The sequence below is a fragment of the Chionomys nivalis genome, chromosome 3 (genome assembly GCF_950005125.1).
Source record: "Chionomys nivalis chromosome 3, mChiNiv1.1, whole genome shotgun sequence".
Taxonomy (NCBI): Eukaryota; Metazoa; Chordata; class Mammalia; order Rodentia; family Cricetidae; genus Chionomys; species Chionomys nivalis.
In genome coordinates, this window is record NC_080088.1 from 87,512,389 (window position 1) to 87,530,351 (window position 17,963).

General features: G+C 39.1%; 1 pseudogene; it reads right to left on the reverse strand.

Annotated features, from left to right (window-relative positions):
* The window catches only part of LOC130871368 (cytochrome P450 3A11-like), a 35,952-nt pseudogene extending 19,086 nt beyond the window's left edge, over positions 1-16,866 (reverse strand).
* Between the last annotated feature and the right edge of the window lie 1,097 nt (positions 16,867-17,963).

Below are 17,963 nucleotides of genomic sequence, written 5' to 3' on the forward strand. Positions count from 1 at the left end.
TTAGTCCAAGTATTTCTTAGAGTTAAGAACTCTCTAGTTGCTTGGCTGCTTTGCTTTTCTGATCTTCAGATTAAAGCCCTATATCTGGCTCTAGATTTTTACTATTCATGCTACATTTGTCACCCAATGTTTGGGCTATACATATATAAGAATTATGAGTTAATTTAAGTTGTAAGAGCTAGTTAATAATAAGCCTGAGCTAATAGGTCAAACAGTTCTTAACTTAATATGAGCCTCCATGTGTTTCTTTGTGCCTGAACAGCTGCAGGACAAATGGAACAGAAACTTCTGTCTACATTAACCCAAGCAAGGTTCTGACTGGTAGCCCCAAATCTAGATATTGACTCTCACTTTACATGACCCTCACTCTGGTTATAGTTATACAACATATTCTCACAGAAGATCCCAGTCTAACTTAAGAAGTCTGCTCATGGCGACAGTGGAATCTTAGTAAAGTAACAGGTAATGTCATTCAGGTCACAATGAGTCACTTAAAGACAAAAGAGTTCTGAAAGACATCATAACTGGAATTCACAAGTGAAATTTTTAAGTCTACCTGTAAATATATTAGTGTTGCCTATACCATTTTCTATGATTTTTCACATTTAAATATGACAAGGGACAGGGGAGATGAAACCTCAATTAAGAGCATATATTGTTCTTGCAAAGGACTTGCATTTGGCTGCTAGCATCCATGTTGGTTGACTCATACCGACTTGTAACTCCAGCTACAGGATGACAATGCCTAAGGCCTTCATGATAATCAGCACTCTTGTGCACACACATACACACACACGTATAAATATAATAAAAGCTATAGAAATAGATGGTAAATAATAAAATATTGGACTAAAATTTGTAATTAAGGGCTTAAGATAGAACATTAAAGTTAATATAAAATATTTTAGAGTAAAACCAAATCCTTATTATTTCAAAACTTGAAATGAAAAAATTAATCTTAATAATAATAAAATATTTCAGTATCTGGGCTTTGGATGCAACTCAGTGGTAGAAGGACTTCCTAGAATACAGCAGGCCATGGATTTGGTACACTGAGCTTTAAAACAAATAAAAGTACATAATTTAAGTGAGGTACTTATTATAACTTCTCCAAGACTTAGAAAATATAAAAGTGAGGGCAGAAAGAACCTAAGAGCCAGGAGGTGGAGGGGTGAACTGCAATGCTGTCTTCTACATTCTGGAATTCCCTAATGTTGGCACTGAGTGACATTGTCTTTATGGGGGTGCATCTCAGCAGATCCCTGTGTTAAGGATGGATGAGAAGAGATGAAGAGGCAGGAAGAGCCAGAGCCTCCTCCCACTTGTTTCTGTCTCACAGCAAAATGATGACACCTACTCCAAAGCTCTAACCAAACTCCAGCATCAGTGATAGGGAACAGTTCCTGCCTCTGCTCAGACACTTTACAGAACCATTAATGACATAGACCCAAGGAAGAGCACTTTGGTTTTCAAATACATTTGATCTCCAAAGTCAGTTCAATAAGACAGGAAACAATGATATACACTTCTATCAAAATCCTGGCAGGGAATATTGATGGCACACACTTTTAATTCCAGAACTCAGAAGGCAGAGGCAAGTAGAACTCTGTGATTTCGAGGCCAGCCTGGTCTTGTAGAGCTAATTTCAGTAAAGCCAGGGCTTTTATACACAGAATCCCTGTCTCTGAAAAACAAAATCTTGGCAGGGGCTGATAAGATAGCTCAGCAGAAAAAAGCACTTGTACTATGCCTGGTCACCTTAGTTCATACCATGGAAGTAGAAGGCCAACTACCACAAGTTTACTCTGACCTAAATATGTGCACTATGCCATGTGCCCCCTCCCCAGAACAAAAAAGCATGACTGGCTTAAAATAAAATATAAACCACAATAACAAAATATTTACATTTGCAAAGGAATTTTTAATGCTAAGCATAAAAAAGTTAACAAGTGCTTAGGTATGTCCTTCCATCCCTGCTGTCAATGGACATGCTAAAGTCAACAGTGTGTAAGGAGTAAGCATTTCTAAAGGGAAATGAGTAAATGAGGCAAAGAGAAGGTATCACATCCTTGTGTAACCCAGACTGGCCTCAGTCTCATGATCCTACTGACTGTGCCTCCTTCAGCAAATCTTCCCATCATGCTCCACCAATACCAATGATATCACACATTTATAAGAATAGATTACAGGGATATAAAACAGTGCCTTTCATGTAATAAAAAGGAAGATTCACTATGTTGATCCTACCAATCCAAGAGCATGGGAGATCTTTCCAATTTCTGGTATCCTCTTCAATTTCTTTCTTCAAAGACTTAAAGTTTTTGTCAAACAGGTCTTTCACTTCCTTAGTTGGTTGTAACATGAGGGCCTGCTCATTTGGGTTTCCTTCCCACCGGGTACCCCACAGCTGGCAAGCCCCAAAGAAAATCACACAGAGAGTCTGCATTATTTATAAACTGATTGGCCCATTAGCTCAGGCTTCTTATTAGCTCTTATAGCTTATATTAACCCATTATTCTGATCTATGTTAGCCATGTGGCTCAGTACCTTTTTCAGTAGAGCAGGGCTTCCTCCTTCCCAGAATTTTCCTGTTCTCAGTGCATCATTTCTACTTCCTGTCTGGTTTGATGAGAACAGGAGAATGCTAGGAAGGAGGAATCCCATTCCTCCTATTCCAGCCTAGACCACCAAGAAGCAAGATGTAACCTGCCTGGCTGAAAGGTACCAAGCCACGTGACTAACATAGATAAGATTAATGGGTTAATATAAGCTACAAGAGCTAATAAGAAGACTGAGCTAATGGGCCAATCAGTTTTATAACTTATGAAGATCTCTGTGTGATTTTCTTTGGAACTTGCCAGCTGTGGGGTAATGGGCGGAACAGAAAACCCAACAAGCTGGCCCTCATGTCACAAATGACAGAAACCCCAACAAGCCAGCCCTCATGTTGCAGTTGGTGTTACCCCAAGATTATTTTGTGATATTTGTGGCTATTGTGAAAGGTCATTCTTATCTGATTTTCCTCTCAGCTTTATTATTTTTTTATATTTTTTAATTTTTAATTTATTTAATTATTAAAGATTTCTGCCTCTTCCCCACCACCTCCCATTCCCCCCCTCCCCGAATCAAGTCTTCCTCCCTCCTCAGCCCAAAGACCAAGCAGGTTTCCCTGCCCTGTGGGAGGTCCAAGGACCACCCACGTCCATCCAGGTCTAGTAAGGTGAGCATCCAAACTACCTAGGCTCCCACAAAGCCGTTGCCTGCAATAGGATCAAGAACCCATTGCCATTGTTCTTCAGTTCTCAGTAGTCCTCATTGTCCGTTTAGTTCAGCGATACTGGTTTTGTCCCATGCTTTTTCAGACCCCAGGCAGCTGGCCTTGGTGAGTTCCCGATAGAACATCCCCATTGCCTCAGTGTGTGGGTGCACCCCTCGCGGTCCTGAGTTCCTTGTTCGTGCTCTCTCTCCTTCTGCTCCTCCTTTGGATCATGAGACTTCAGTCCAGTGCTCCAATGTTGGTCTCTGTCTCTGTCTTCTTTCATCGCCTGATGAAGGTTAATATTCAGGAGGATGCTTATATGTTTTTCTTTGGGTTCACCTTCTTATTTAGCTTCTCTAGAATCACAAATTATAGTCTCAATGTCCTTTATTTATGGCTAGAAACCAAATATGAGTGAGTACATCCCATGTTCCTCTTTTTGGGTCTGGCTTACCTCACTCAGGATAGTGTTTTCAATTTCCGTCCATTTGTATGCAAAAATCAAGAAGTCATTGTTTTTTACTGCTGAGTAGTACTCTAATATGTATATATTCCATACTTTCTTCATCCATTCTTCCATTGAAGGGCATCTAGGTTGTTTCCAGGTTCTGGCTATTACAAACAATGCTGCTATGAACATAGTTGAGCATATACTTTTGTTGTATGTTAGGGCATCTCTTGGGTATATTCCCAATAGTGGTATTGCTGGGTCGAGAGGTAGGTTGAACCCGACTTTCCTGAGAAACCGCCACACTGCTTTCCAAAGTGGTTGCACAAGTTTGCATTCCCACCAGCAATGGATGAGTGTGCCCCTTTCTCCACAACCTCTCCAGCAGAGGCTATCATTGGTGTTTTTGATTTTAGCCATTCTGACAGGTGTAAGATGGTATCTTAATGTTGTCTTGATTTGCATTTCCCTGATTGCTAAGGAAGTTGAGCACGAACTTAAGTGTCTTTTGGACATTTGATCTTCTTCTGTTGAAAAGTCTCTGTTCAGCTCAGTGCCCCATTTTATAATTGGATTGATTAAGCTTTTACGGTCTAATTTCTTGAGTTCTTTATATATTTTGGAGATCAGACCTTTGTCAGTTGCAGGGTTGGTGAAGATCTTCTCCCAGTCAGTGGGTTGCCTTTCTGTCTTAGTGACAGTGTCCTTTGCTTTACAGAAGCTTCTCAGTCTCCGGAGGTCCCATTTATTCAATGATGTCCTTAGTGTTTGTGCTGCTGGGGTTATACGTAGGAAGTGTTCTCCTGTGCCCATGTGTTGTAGAGTACTTCCCACTTTCTCTTCTATCAGGTTCAGTGTGTTTGGACTGATATTGAGGTCTTTGATCCATTTGGACTTGAGTTTTGTGCATGGTGATAGATATGGATCTATTTTCATTCTTCTACAGATTGACATCCAGTTTTGCCAGCACAATTTGTTGAAGATGCTCTCTTTTTTCCATTGTATACTTTTAGCTCCTTTATAGAAAATCAGGTGTTCATAGGTTTGTGGGCTAAAGTCAGGGTCTTCTATTCGATTCCATTGGTCGACTTCTCTGTTTTTATGCCAATACCAAGCTGTTTTCAATACTGTAGCTCTGTAATAGAGTTTGAAGTCAGGGATGGTAATGCCTCCAGATGATCCTTTATTGTATAAGATCGTTTTGGCTATCCTGGTTTTTTGTTTTTCCATATAAAGTTGATTATTGTCTTTTCCAGATCTGTGAAGAATTTTGATGGGATTTTGATGGGGATTGCATTGAATCTATAGATTGCTTTTGGTAGAATTGCCATTTTTACTATGTTGATCCTCACAATCCAAGAGCATGGGAGATACTTCCATTTTCTGGTATCCTCTTCAATTTCTTTCTTCAAAGACTTAAAGTTCTTGCCAAATAGATCTTTCACTTCCTTGGTCAGAGTTACCCCAAGATATTTTATGCTATTTGTGGCTATCGTGAAAGGTGATGCTTCTCTGATTTCCCTCTCTGCTTCCTTATCCTTAGTGTATAGGAAGGCAACTGATTTTTTGGAGTTGATTTTGTATCCTGCCACATTCCCAAAGGTGTTTATCAGCTTTAGGAGTTCTTTGGTAGAGTTTTTGGGGTCGCTTATGTACACTATCATATCATCTGCAAATAATGAAAGCTTAACTTCTTCCTTTCCAATATGGATCTCCTTGATCCCCTTATGTTGTCTTATTGCTATTGCTAGAACTTCAAGCACTATATTGAAGAGGTATGGAGAGAGTGGACATCCTTGTCGTGTTCCTGATTTTAGTGGGATGGCTTTGAGTTTTTCTCCGTTTAATTTAATGTTAGCTGTTGGCTTGCTGTAAATAGCTTTTATTATATTTAGGTATGACCCTTGTATCCCTAATCTCTCCAAGACCTTTATCATAAAGGGGTGTTGAATTTTGTCGAATGCTTTTTCAGCATCTAATGAAATGATCATATGGTTTTTTCTTTCAATTTATTTATATGGTTGATTACATTGATAGATTTGCGTATGTTGAACCAGCCCTGCATCTCTGGAAGGAAGCCTACTTGATCATAATGGATAACTTTTCTAATGTGTTCTTGGATTCGGTTTGCCAGTATTTTATTGAGAATTTTTGTGTCGATGTTCATGAGTGAGATAGGCCTGTAATTCTCTTTCTTGGTTGTGTCTTTGTGTGGTTTTGGTATCAGGGTAACTGTAGCTTCATAAAAGGAATTTGGCAATGACTCTTCTGTTTCTATATTGTGAAATACATTAAGAAGTATAGGTATTAGCTCTTCTTGGAAGTTCTAGTAGAAATCTGCATTGAAACCATCTGGTCCTGGGCTTTTTTTGGAAGGGAGATTTTTGATAACTGTTTCTAATCCTTCACGACTAACAGGTCTATTTAGATCGTTCACCTGGTCTTGGTTTAGGTTTTGTATATGGTACTTATCTAAAAAACTGTCCATTTCTTTTGCATTTTCCAGTTTTGTGGCATACAGGCTTTTGTAGTAAGATCTAATGATTCTCTGAATTTCCTCTGTGTCTGTGGTTATGTCCCCCTTTTCATTTCTGATCTTATTTATTTGCGTGTTCTCTCTCTGTCATTTAATTAATTTGGATAGGGGTTTGTCAATCTTGGTGATTTTCTCCAAGAACCAATTTTTTGTTTCATTGATTCTTTGGACTGTTTTCTGTGTTTCTATTTTGTTGATTTCCGCCCTCAGTTTGATTATTTCCAGTCTTCTACTCCTCCTGGGTGCATCTGCTTCTTTTTTTTCTAGAGCTTTCAGGTGTGCTGTTAAGTCCCCATGTATGCTTTCTCCATTTTTTTAAGTGGGCACTTAGTGCTATGAACTTTCCTCTTAGCACTGCTTTCATCATGTCCCATAGGTTTGAGTATGTTGTCTCTTTGTTTTCATTAAATTCAAGGAAGACTTTAATTTCTTTCTTAATTTCTTCCTTGACCCAGGTGTGGTTCAGTAGTTGACTGTTCAGTTTCCATGAGTTTGTCAGCTTTGTGGGGTTAGCATTGTTGATGCCTTCTAACTTTAATCCGTGGTGATCTGATAAGACACAGGTGGACACTGATATTTTTTCGTATCTGCGGAGGTTTCCTTTGTTTCCAAGTATGTGGTCAATTTTCGAGAAGGTTCCATGAGCTGCAGAGAAGAAGGTGTATTCTTTCCTATTTGGGTGGAGTGTTCTATAGATGTCTGTTAAGACCATTTGATTCATTACCTCCAACAATTCTCTTAATTCTCTATTAGGTTTCTGTCTGATTGACCTGTCCATTGGTGAGAGAGGTGTGTTGAAGTCTCCTACTACTAGTGTGTGTGGTTTGATGTCTGCCTTGAGTTTTAGCAATATTTCTTTTACATAAGTGGGTGCTTTTATATTGGGGGCATAGATATTCAGGATTGAGACTTCATCCTGCTGAATTGTTCCTGTTGTGAGTATAAAATGTCCCTCTCGATCTCTTCTGATTGATTTTAGTTTGAAGTCCGTTTTGTTAGAAATTAGTATGGCCACACCTGCTTTTTCCTTAGGACCATTTGCTTGAAAAACCTTTTCCCAACCCTTTACTCTGAGTAGATGCCTGTCTTTGTGGTTGAGATGAGTTTCTTGCAAACAGCAGACTCTTGGATCCTGTTTTCGTATCCAATCTCTTAGCCTGTGCCTTTTTATTGGTGAATTGAGACCATTAATATTAGGTGATATTAATGACCAGTGGTTGTTAACTCTGGTTATTCTTATTGCTTTTGGTTGAAGCGTTTGTGTGTCTCCCTTCCTTGAGTTGTGCTGTTGAAGGGTCGCTAGATGCCTGGGTTATTGTAGGCAGTGTTGGCAATGTTGGATTCCTTGGGTTGTGATTTTCCTTCTATTGCTTTCTGTAGGGCTGGATTTGTGGCAATGTATTGTTTAAATTTGTTCTTATCCTGGAATGTCTTGTTTTCTCCATTGATAGTGAACGATAGCTTGGCTGGGTATAGTAGTTTGGGTTTGCATCCATGGTCTCTTAGTTTCTGTAGTACCTCTATCCAGGACCTTCTGGCTTTCATGGTTTCCATAGAGAAGTCAGGTGTAAGTCTGATCGGTTTACCTTTATAAGTTACTTGGCCTTTTTCCTTTGCAGCTCTTAATATTTTTTCTTTAATCTGTGTATTTTGTGTTTTGATTATTATATGGCGAGGGGATTTTTTTTTGATCCAGTCTGTTTGGTGTTCTGTATGCTTCTTGAATATTCAAATGAATATCTTTCTTTATGTTGGGAAAGTTTTCTTCCATAATTTTGTGAAAAATATTTTCTGGACCTTTGACCTGTGCCTCTTCTCCTTCTTCTATCCCTATTATTCTTAGGTTTGTTCTTTTTATTGTGTCCCATATTTCCCGAATGTTTTGTGATGAGAATTTGTTGGTTTTGGTGTTTTCTTTGATCAGTCCGTTTATTTTCTCTATGGTGTCTTCGGAATCTGAGATTCTTTCTTCTATCTCTTGTATTCTATTGAGTATGGTTGTTTCTGTAGTCTCTGTTCGTTGACCTATATTTGCCATATCCAACTGGTCCTCAGTTTGTGTTTTCTTCCTTGCTTCCATTTCAGTTTTCAATTCTTGGACTGTTTCCATTACCTGTTTGATCGTTTTTTCTTGGCTTCCCAGGGTATCATTTACGTATTTACTCATTTCTTCAAACTTTTTGTTATACTTCTCATCCATTTCTATGAGGGTGTTTTTTACATGTTGTTTAAGGGACTCTATTGCTTTCAAGAAGTCAGTTTTTTCCTCTTCTCCTGTGTTAGGGTGTTCAAGTCCTTGTGTTGTAAGATCATTGGGTTCTGGTGTTTTCATGTTGTTTTTCAGATTGTTGGGTGAATTCTTGCCTTGGCATCTGCCCATCTCCTCTTATCGATGCTATCTATTGGGTTTGATTTAATTGTAGCTGGGCAATCTGCTCTCAGTGCGGGCTTCACTGTCTTGCCCGCACTATCCCGCATCCAGTGCCTCCGCCGCCTGGGCCCGGTTGCCCACTGGTGCCTCCGCCGTATTATTCTTTGAGTATAGGAGGAGTACTGACTTTTTTAGTTGATCTTGTATCCTGCTGCACCAATGAAGGTATTTGTCAGCAGTAGGAGTCCTTTGGTAGACTTTTTGGGGTCAGTTATGTACACTATCATATCATTTGCAAATAAAGAAAGTTACTTCTTCCTTTTTAATTAGAATCTCCTCAATATCCTTATGTTGTCTTATTGCTATAGCCAGAACTTCATATAATGGATTACATTGATAGATTTTATATGTTGAACCAGCCATGCATGTCTGGGATGAAGCCTACTTGATCATAATGGATGATTTTTTATGTGTTCTTGTATTTGGTTTGCCAGTATTTTATTGAGAATTTTTGCATCGATGTTCATGAGATTGGTCTGTAATTCTCTTTGTGGTTGAGCCTTTGTGGGGTTTTGGTATCAGGGTAACTATAGCTTTATAAAAAGATTTTGGCAATGACCCTTCTATGTCTATTATGTGGAACACATTGAGGATTATAGGTATTAGCTCTTCTTGGAAGTTGTGGTAGAATTCTGCACTAAAACCATCTGGCCCTGGGCAATTTTTATTTGGAAGGTATTTGATGACAGTTTCTATTTCCTAGTGACTAATAGGTCTATTTATATTGCTCACCTGGTCTTGATGTAATTTAGGTATATGGTATCTATCTAAAAAATTGTTCATTTCTTTTAAGTTTTTCAATTATGGAATACTGGCTTTTGTAGTAAGACCTAATGATTTTCTGATTTTATTCAGTGTCTGTTGTTATGTCCCCCTTTCCATTTCTAATTTTGTTGATTTGGGTGTCCTCTCTCTGCCTTTTGATTAATTTGGATAAGGGTTTGTCAATCTTGTTGATTTTCTCAAAGAACCAACTCTCTGTTTGTTTTATTTTCTCTGTTTTTATTGGGTTGATTTCAATGCTCAGTTTGATTATTTCCAGTCATCTACTCCTCCTGGGTGAATCTTCTTCTTTTTGTAGACTTTTCAGCTGTGCTGTTAAGTTGCTAATGTGAGCTTTCTCCATTTTGTTAATGTGGACACTTAGTGTTGTGAACCTTCCTCTTAGCACTGCTTTCATAGTGTTCCATAGGTTTGGGCATGTTGTGTCTTCTTTTTCATTAAATTCAAGGAAGACTTTAATTTCTTTCTTTATTTCTTCCTTGACCCAGGGGTGGTTCAGTATTTGACTGTTCAGTTTCCCTGAGTTGTAGGCTTTCTGATGGTAGTATTTTTGTTAAATTCTAACTTTACTCTATGGTGACCCAATAAGACATGGGTGTTTACTCTAATTTTTTGTATCTGTGGATGTCTGCTCTGTTACTGAGTATGTGATCAATTTTTTTAAGAAGGTTCCACAAGCTGCTGAGAAGAAGGTTTATCTTTCCTCTTTGTGCAGAATGTTCTATATATGCCTATTAAGTCCATTTGATTCATTACATCTGTTAGTTCTCTTATTTCTCTGTTAATATCCTACCAAAACAATCTATAGATTCAATGCAATCCCCATCAAAATCCCAACAAAATTCTTCACAGACCTTGAGAGAATAATAATCAACATTATATGAAAAAGCAAAAACCCAGGAGAGCCAAAGTAATCCTATATAATAAAGGAACTTCTGCCAGCATTACCATCCTTGATATTAAACTCTATTACAGAACTGCAGTAATCAAAACAGCTTGGTATTGGAATAAAAACATAGACATTGACCAATGCAATTGAATTGAAGACATGAATATTAATCCACACACCTATGAATACCAGATTTTTACAAAGAAGTTAAAATTATTAAATGGAAGAATGAAAGCATCTTTGACAAATGGTGCTGGCATAACTGGATGTCAACCGGTAGAACAATGAAAATAGATCCATATCAATCATCATGCACAAAACTCAAGTTCAAATGGATTAAAGACCTCAATATCAGTCTGACCAAACTGAACCTGATAGAAGAGAAAGTGCGAAGTATCCTGCAATGCGTGGGCACATGAGACCACTTCCTATGTATAACCCCAGTAGCACAGAGAATACGAGCAACAATGAATAAATGGGACCTCCTGAAACTGAGAAGATTCTGTAAAGCAAAGGACACAGTCAATAAGACAAAAAGGCAACCTACTGAATGGAAGAAGCTCTTTACCAATCGCACATCAGACATAGGACTGACATCCAAAATATATTAAGAACTCAAGAAACTAGACATTAAAATTCTAAATAACCTCATTAAAAATGGGGCTTAGAACTAAACAGAGAATTCTCAACAGAAGAATTTCAAATGGCCAACAGATACTTAAGGACATGTTCAACTTCCTACCTATCAGAGAAGTACAAATCAAAAAAACTCTGAGATACCATCTGACACCTGTCAGAATGACTAAAATCAAAAAAAAAAAAAAACAATGATAGCTTATGCTGCAGAGGATGTGGAGTAAGGAAGGGGAACACTCATCCATTGCTGGTGGGAATGCAAACTTGTACAACCACTTTGGAAATCAGCATGGAAATTTCTTAGGAAATTGAGAGTCAACCTACTTCAGGATCAAGCTATACCCCTCTTGAAAATTTACCAAAAAGATGCCAAGTCATACTACAAAAGCATATGTTCAACTAAGTTCATAGAAGCATTTGTAATAGCCAGATCATGGAAATAACCTAATTGCCCCTCAACAAAAGAATGGATAAAGAAAGTGTGACACATCTAAACATTAGAGCACTACTCAGCGGTAAAAAACAATGACATCTTGAATTTTGCCGGCAAATGGATGGAAGTAGGAAACGCTATCCTGAGTGAGATAAACCAGACCCAAAAGTATGAATATAATATGTAATCACTTATTAGTGGATTCTAGCTGTAAACAAAGGACATTGAGTCTATAGTTCATGATCTTAGAGAAGCTAAGTAATAAGGTGAACCCAAAGAAAAACATATATAGATTCATCTGGAAATTGGAAGCAGACAAGATTGCCTGGCAAAAGATAGAAGCATGGGGGTGGGGAGTAGAGGGAAGCAGAGAGGGAAAGGGAGAGGGGAGAAGGGGAGAATTGGGGGAGAGCTTCGGGGAGTGGGATGGTTGAGATGGAGGAAGGAATGATGGGAACAGGGAAGAAGATATCATAATTGAAGGAGCCATTTTGGGGTTGGCAAGAGGCTTGGCTCTGGAGGGGTTCCCAGGAATCCATGGGAATGACCCCAGCTAGGATCTTGGGCAGTGGAGAAGAGGGTAGCTGAACTGGCCTTGTCCAGTATTCACATTGATGACTAGCTTGAATATCACCATAGAACCTTCATCCAGTGACAGGTGGAGACAGAGACAGAGATGCACATTGGAGCACTGGACTGAGCTCCCAAGGTTCAGTTGAAGAGTAGAAGGAGGGAGAATATGCACAAGGAGGTCAGGATCACAAGGGATTCACTGACTGAGATAGTGTGCCTGAGCTAATGGGAGCTCACCAAAGCCAGATGGACTGGGAATGAATGGAAATGGGATCAAACTGGACCCTCTGGATGTGGCTCACAATTGGGGCAGACTGAGGGGTCAATGACAATGGCACTGAGAATTGTCTCTACTGCATGTACTGGCTTTTTGATATCCTATTCTCTTTGGATGCATACCTTCCTAAACCTGGATGTAGGGGCAAGGGACTTGGAATCACACATGGCTGGGTTCCTTGCCTTCTCTTAGGACTGGAGGGAATAGAGGAGGAGAGTATGCGAGGGAGCAGGAGGGAAGTGGTAGGAGGGGAGGAAGTGGGAATTTTGATTGGTGTTATTTTTGAAGTATAAAAAAAAGAGAGAATAAAAAAGAAAAGGAAGTTTCAGAAGAAAAAAATAGATGATGCCAACTCTGGATAAAATACAAGGCCTTGCCAGGTGTTATGGCTCATGTTTTTAATCCCAGCACTCAGAAGCAAAGGCAGACAAATTTCTGTGACTTTGAGGCCAATCTGGTCTACAAAATGACTTCCAGTACAACCAGGGCTGTTACACAGAAACCCTTACTCAATAAATAAACACACACACACACACACACACATACACACACACACACGGTCCAGAGTCCATGGAGCCACAAATCCTGTCCAAACTCCATAGTATACAATGTTCTCAAGACAATCAGACCTGTGAACCATGGCACTTAAGGACACACATTGTCACCTTTACAACAGAGAAGTCATTACTACAATTCTCAGCTGGCTTTGTCCTTGAACAATTAGAGTACATCCTCCTAAACACAATCAACTTATGAAACTTTCCAGAACACTTACCCCCATATTTTCCCATACTTTTTATAACACTCAATATCGAATTTTCATATACCCTAAAAAGAAAAAGAGAATGAAATCCATTATTGTCCTGTATGTATCAACTTTTCTGTAGCCGGGGAACCAAACACACAAATCCTGTGAAACAAGGTTTACCATTTCTGACAGAAAAAGTTCTTCATTTACATATAGTGGCACCAGCAAGATGGCTCATCTGGAAAAGGCAGAATGATAGGGCAGGATACCTGGAAATTTCCTGCAGTCTCTGCACACACACTAATAGATATATACGTGTAAACAACACCAAATACACACCACACACAATAATGATGATGATTATGATTATAATCAAAATTAATTATTTTAAAGAATGTGGTAGTTAAGTATAGAAAACTTTAGGAAGAAAACCTGAGCAGATGGCAACACTAGCATTGCCTCTTGCCCTCTGGATGTGAACTTGGGAAGGTCTGCTGAGGACTGACCATGGGCCAGGTGACAAATCAGGTTTTCTCTAAAGATCTACCTAGACTTAAATGTGGCACATGTCAGGCTCATTATTAATAATTTGGTTAATTCATCCTTTTCCCAGTGGTTTGGCCTTTAACATCTTTTGACGAAAATACAAAGTACACTGTGTAGTCCAGTATGTAAGGTGACTGACAGCCATGATCCCGTCTCAGGTTACACCTTTGCTGCTCACACTCATGCACAGGATGCTGCCTTAAAGGAAGAGAAGCAGCTGTAGGTCCAGGTCAGTGTTAGAGCACCTGCTGGCATGTCTAAAGCTCTGAACTCCATTCTCAGCACCACAAAAATAAAAAACAATAGAAAACCTGTCTTTAGACTGGAGATGTGACACCACAGTTAAGAACGTTTGCTGATCTTCCTGAGGGTCCATGTTCTGTCCCCAGAATTCAAATCCAATACCTTACAACCGTATGTATCTCTGGCACCAGTAAATCCTGTATCCTCTTTTGGCCGCTGTACGTACTGCACTTATGTGCATAAACTCACATGCAGATACACATGTATACAAATAAAATCCTTCTAAAAGAAGCAGTCACTAACCTGGACACAAATTCTTACAGAAAGATCCAAAAAGAAACCATTATAATTCTCAAGTCTCCCTCAACCTGCCATAAATAGTAAATAGTGAGGTTAGATCTATAGAAATAGCTTCAAGTTTCAATGGTTATGCAGAGAACACAAACACATGAAAAGTTCCCACAAAGATGTGTATGTAGGTCTGCGATATGCTGATGCTTCAGAAATATTCAGTAAAAGTAAAAAATGTTGCTCATGATCTGGATACAAAGGGGAAAATCCAGGTTGATGTCCTAGAAGCTGGAAACCCCCTCAATATTTACTTCAAATAAGTACAGAAGTGCCTTTCCAGAATCTGCACTAGGTAAGAAACAAACTTCCTTTTGCTCATAAAGTCTGAGCATCCTGTCCTGAATATCAAGATTAAATGGGCCAGAAATGTGCATTTCACCTAAGGCAAACTTGAGGCTCAGTGAACTGACATGAGGGCTCACAGTAAGATGGTTCCAAATGAAATTCATTAACTCCGACAACCTAAGAAAATTTATCCCTAGGACTCATATAGTAAAAGGAGAAAACACATTCCCAAAAGTTGTCTACATATGTATGCTGTGGTACATATACACTTACCCCCAAATTAATAAATATAGGGAAAGTTGACAATGGGAACTGTGGAGATGGTCAGTGGGAAGAGACATCATCATAAAAGTAAGAGTTTGGATCCCTAGTATCTGTGTAAAAGCCAGGCATGTGTTAAAGTCCTTCAGTATTCCCACTTGAGGGAGGCAAAGACAAGGGATCCCTGGAGGAAGCTCGCTAGCTAAACTCGTGACGCCAGAGAGGGCTGGGATTCTAAGAGGCCTTGCCTCAAGTTATAAAGTGAATAGCAATCAAGAAGACACCTGCACCAAACTCTGACCTCAATATGCACACACATATATCCATGCATATGCATCTGCACTTACATGGGCACTCATTCACAGGCAAATACATGAATACACATTATAGAAACATGCATACAGGCATTTGATAGTTTTAAGGTGGCAATTAGTCTCCAAGAAACCACTAGACATTCTCTAGTATCATGAGAACATACAGCATGAGGGCAGGAAATCTCAGAGCTTCCATCCAAGGAGCCTTTAATAGAAAACCAAACCATTATTGACTGTCAATAATCAATACTCACCTTGTAGTAATATAACAGAGTTCCTAAAAATGGCAGAGGTTTGGGCCCAGGAATTCCCTGTTTCTTAAAAATATCATGGTTTTGGGTCCCGAATCTACAAGTGAAACAGAAAACCCTGTGACAACACATACAGAAGAGAGGAGATAATAATGACCAAACATGAAACCAACCAATAACTTGGCTGTCCCTCCATCTCCCACAGAGGTTAAAGAAAAGGTGAGTGGTCCAGTGTGCATGGCAGCCCGTGGTTTGTACTTGTTTCTACTGAATTGTTGTGAATCTAGATGTAACCTGAAAGTCAATCAGGTCATACTGAGAGTAAATCTTATCTTCTTAGCAAGACAGATTTGACAGTATATGGGGGTGTCCTTAGCATGGCTGCATAATGTCAACATGAACTTCAAGAATTCGTATCACTGGGGTTTGCCACAGTAGTATATATATATATACTTGTTTGATGCTTATTTAGCCATAAATAAAAATGCACAATGAACTCAGCTCAGTTGTTACATCATTTCTGTCCTTTGGGATGACTGAAAATTTTTGTTATTCTGAATTTGACTTTCAAGACTCACGTGATAGGAGTGAAAGTTTTCTTCTGACTTACACACACATTCACATATATACATGCACACATATGGAGTCCCTCTGTAGATGAAGAGTTGACTCAGTGGGGAGTTGATTCAAGCAGAAACTTATTTCCATACAACATGCAATTTATAAAGCAAAACCCCACAAATCCCAGAAGAAGCAGAAGGAGAATTAACCAATCACATCAGCAGTCACAACCATATGAGCTGAAGCTCCTATAGCCCCTAATGGAGATCACAAGAGCATCAGGCATTTTATGTCACCTTACCCTATCTTTAACTCCAATGATTCTTTTTGTAAATAAGACAGGTCTCCTCCATGCTTGCTCTCCTTCAGCATTATCTTGGCTTGAATATTTTTCGTGGGCTTTGTAAGGTCACTGTTTTTGAATTTCATGCCCTTTTCCAGCTGTTACACTTTTGGCATAGCTGTCATGCTTTTGGTGTAACTGTTCCTTTTTCTAACTGTCACAGTTTTTGGTGTTAACTTGGGCACTCTAGCCTTCTATAAGCTTGATTTACTCCCCCCCACATGCACACACACAGACACAGACACACACACACACACACACACACACACACACTGTCTCATGTGCTGCCCCTAGACCCAATAAATAAAATCATGTAAATTCAAAGTGTTTTTACAAGAGTTAACTTCAACTGATGCTGTCAATTTATAAAATTGTATCCTAGTGCTTGTGGAGGACATAAGATCCCTTGCAACTGTAGTTTCAGATGATTGTTAGCCACATGTGGATGGTGGGATTCAAACATGGAATCTCCATAAGAGCAGTCAGTGCTCTTAACCACTGAGCCATCTCTCCTAGCCCTGCTTCCTATGTCACTTTTGACCTTCTGGTCATACAAGAATGCAGGTCTGAATATAACCCCAATCCCAAGGACACAGTGGGAGAGGGACTTTGGTGGGTACTCACAGGTATAGGAGCATCAAACTGATTGCCAGGAGCACCCAGGTTTCCAGTGAGAGAGTTGAAGTCAGGTCCACCATTGCTTGTCTGTCAGCAATGTACCCCTCTGTGTTCTCCCTCCAGCTGTGTGTGTTATCCTTTGCAGGGCTTCCCTTCTGCCCTGTTGTGCTGAAGAGTTCTCAGCCTGTGGTATTTATATCCTGGAAGGATGGGTGGGGCCATGGCTCCAGTAAGTAAATGGCTCATGTCTGCATCACCTGGACTTTAATATTCTCTCAACCTTGATAGATTATAAAGTTCATGTAGGGCCAGAATTGATGACCTTTGAGTTAACATTCTGGGAAGAATCAATAAACAATGTTGTAATTCAGGAAGACCAAAGGTTCTTTCATTTCACCAAAATTTCAAACAAATTCATTTATATGAAATACCCTCTCATCAAGGCTGGATTCATTCAAAAATTAAAATAAAACCAAGATTTTGCCATCTGCATGCAGATCTTTACAGAATGTCTTTGTCTTTCCCTGAAAGATATTTTGTCATTTTTAACAAGTCAACTCAGCAAAACAATAGCAACCTGTTAGAATATGTACCCCTAACAAATAAAGTCACTTCTCCTGTAAGTAAACCCAGACCCAGAAAGAAAATATAATATGTACTCAATAATAAGTGGCTTTAGTCCAAAAACAAAGAAAAACCAATTTGTAGTCTACAAGCCCAGAGAACCTAGACGACAAAAAGGACCCTAAGAGAGATATATATGAATCTACACAGGAAAGAGAAAAGAAGAGAGCTCCTGACTAAATTGGGAGCATGGGGATCATGAAACAGGGCAAAAGCGGGAGAGGAATAAGGGAAGGGAGCACAGAAAATGTATAGCTCAATAAAAACAATGAAAATCATCCCTCTGAACAATTGCTTATAAAGGTTCAGGAGCTTTTTTGGACTGAAGAATATGCTCTAAAAGTAACTGATAATGTGGAACAATATTAAAACCACTGAAATTTATACTGCGAATAGATAAAGCATGCAGTGTGTGAATTATGCATACCATTAAAGTTGATTTATTGACCTTAGTTTTTATTTTTATTAGAGACCACTGATGCTGGTTTGTTTGTTTGCTATTTGTTTGTGAAAAAGAAAATCTAGGAGTAGTGATAAGAATCAGCTAAGAGAG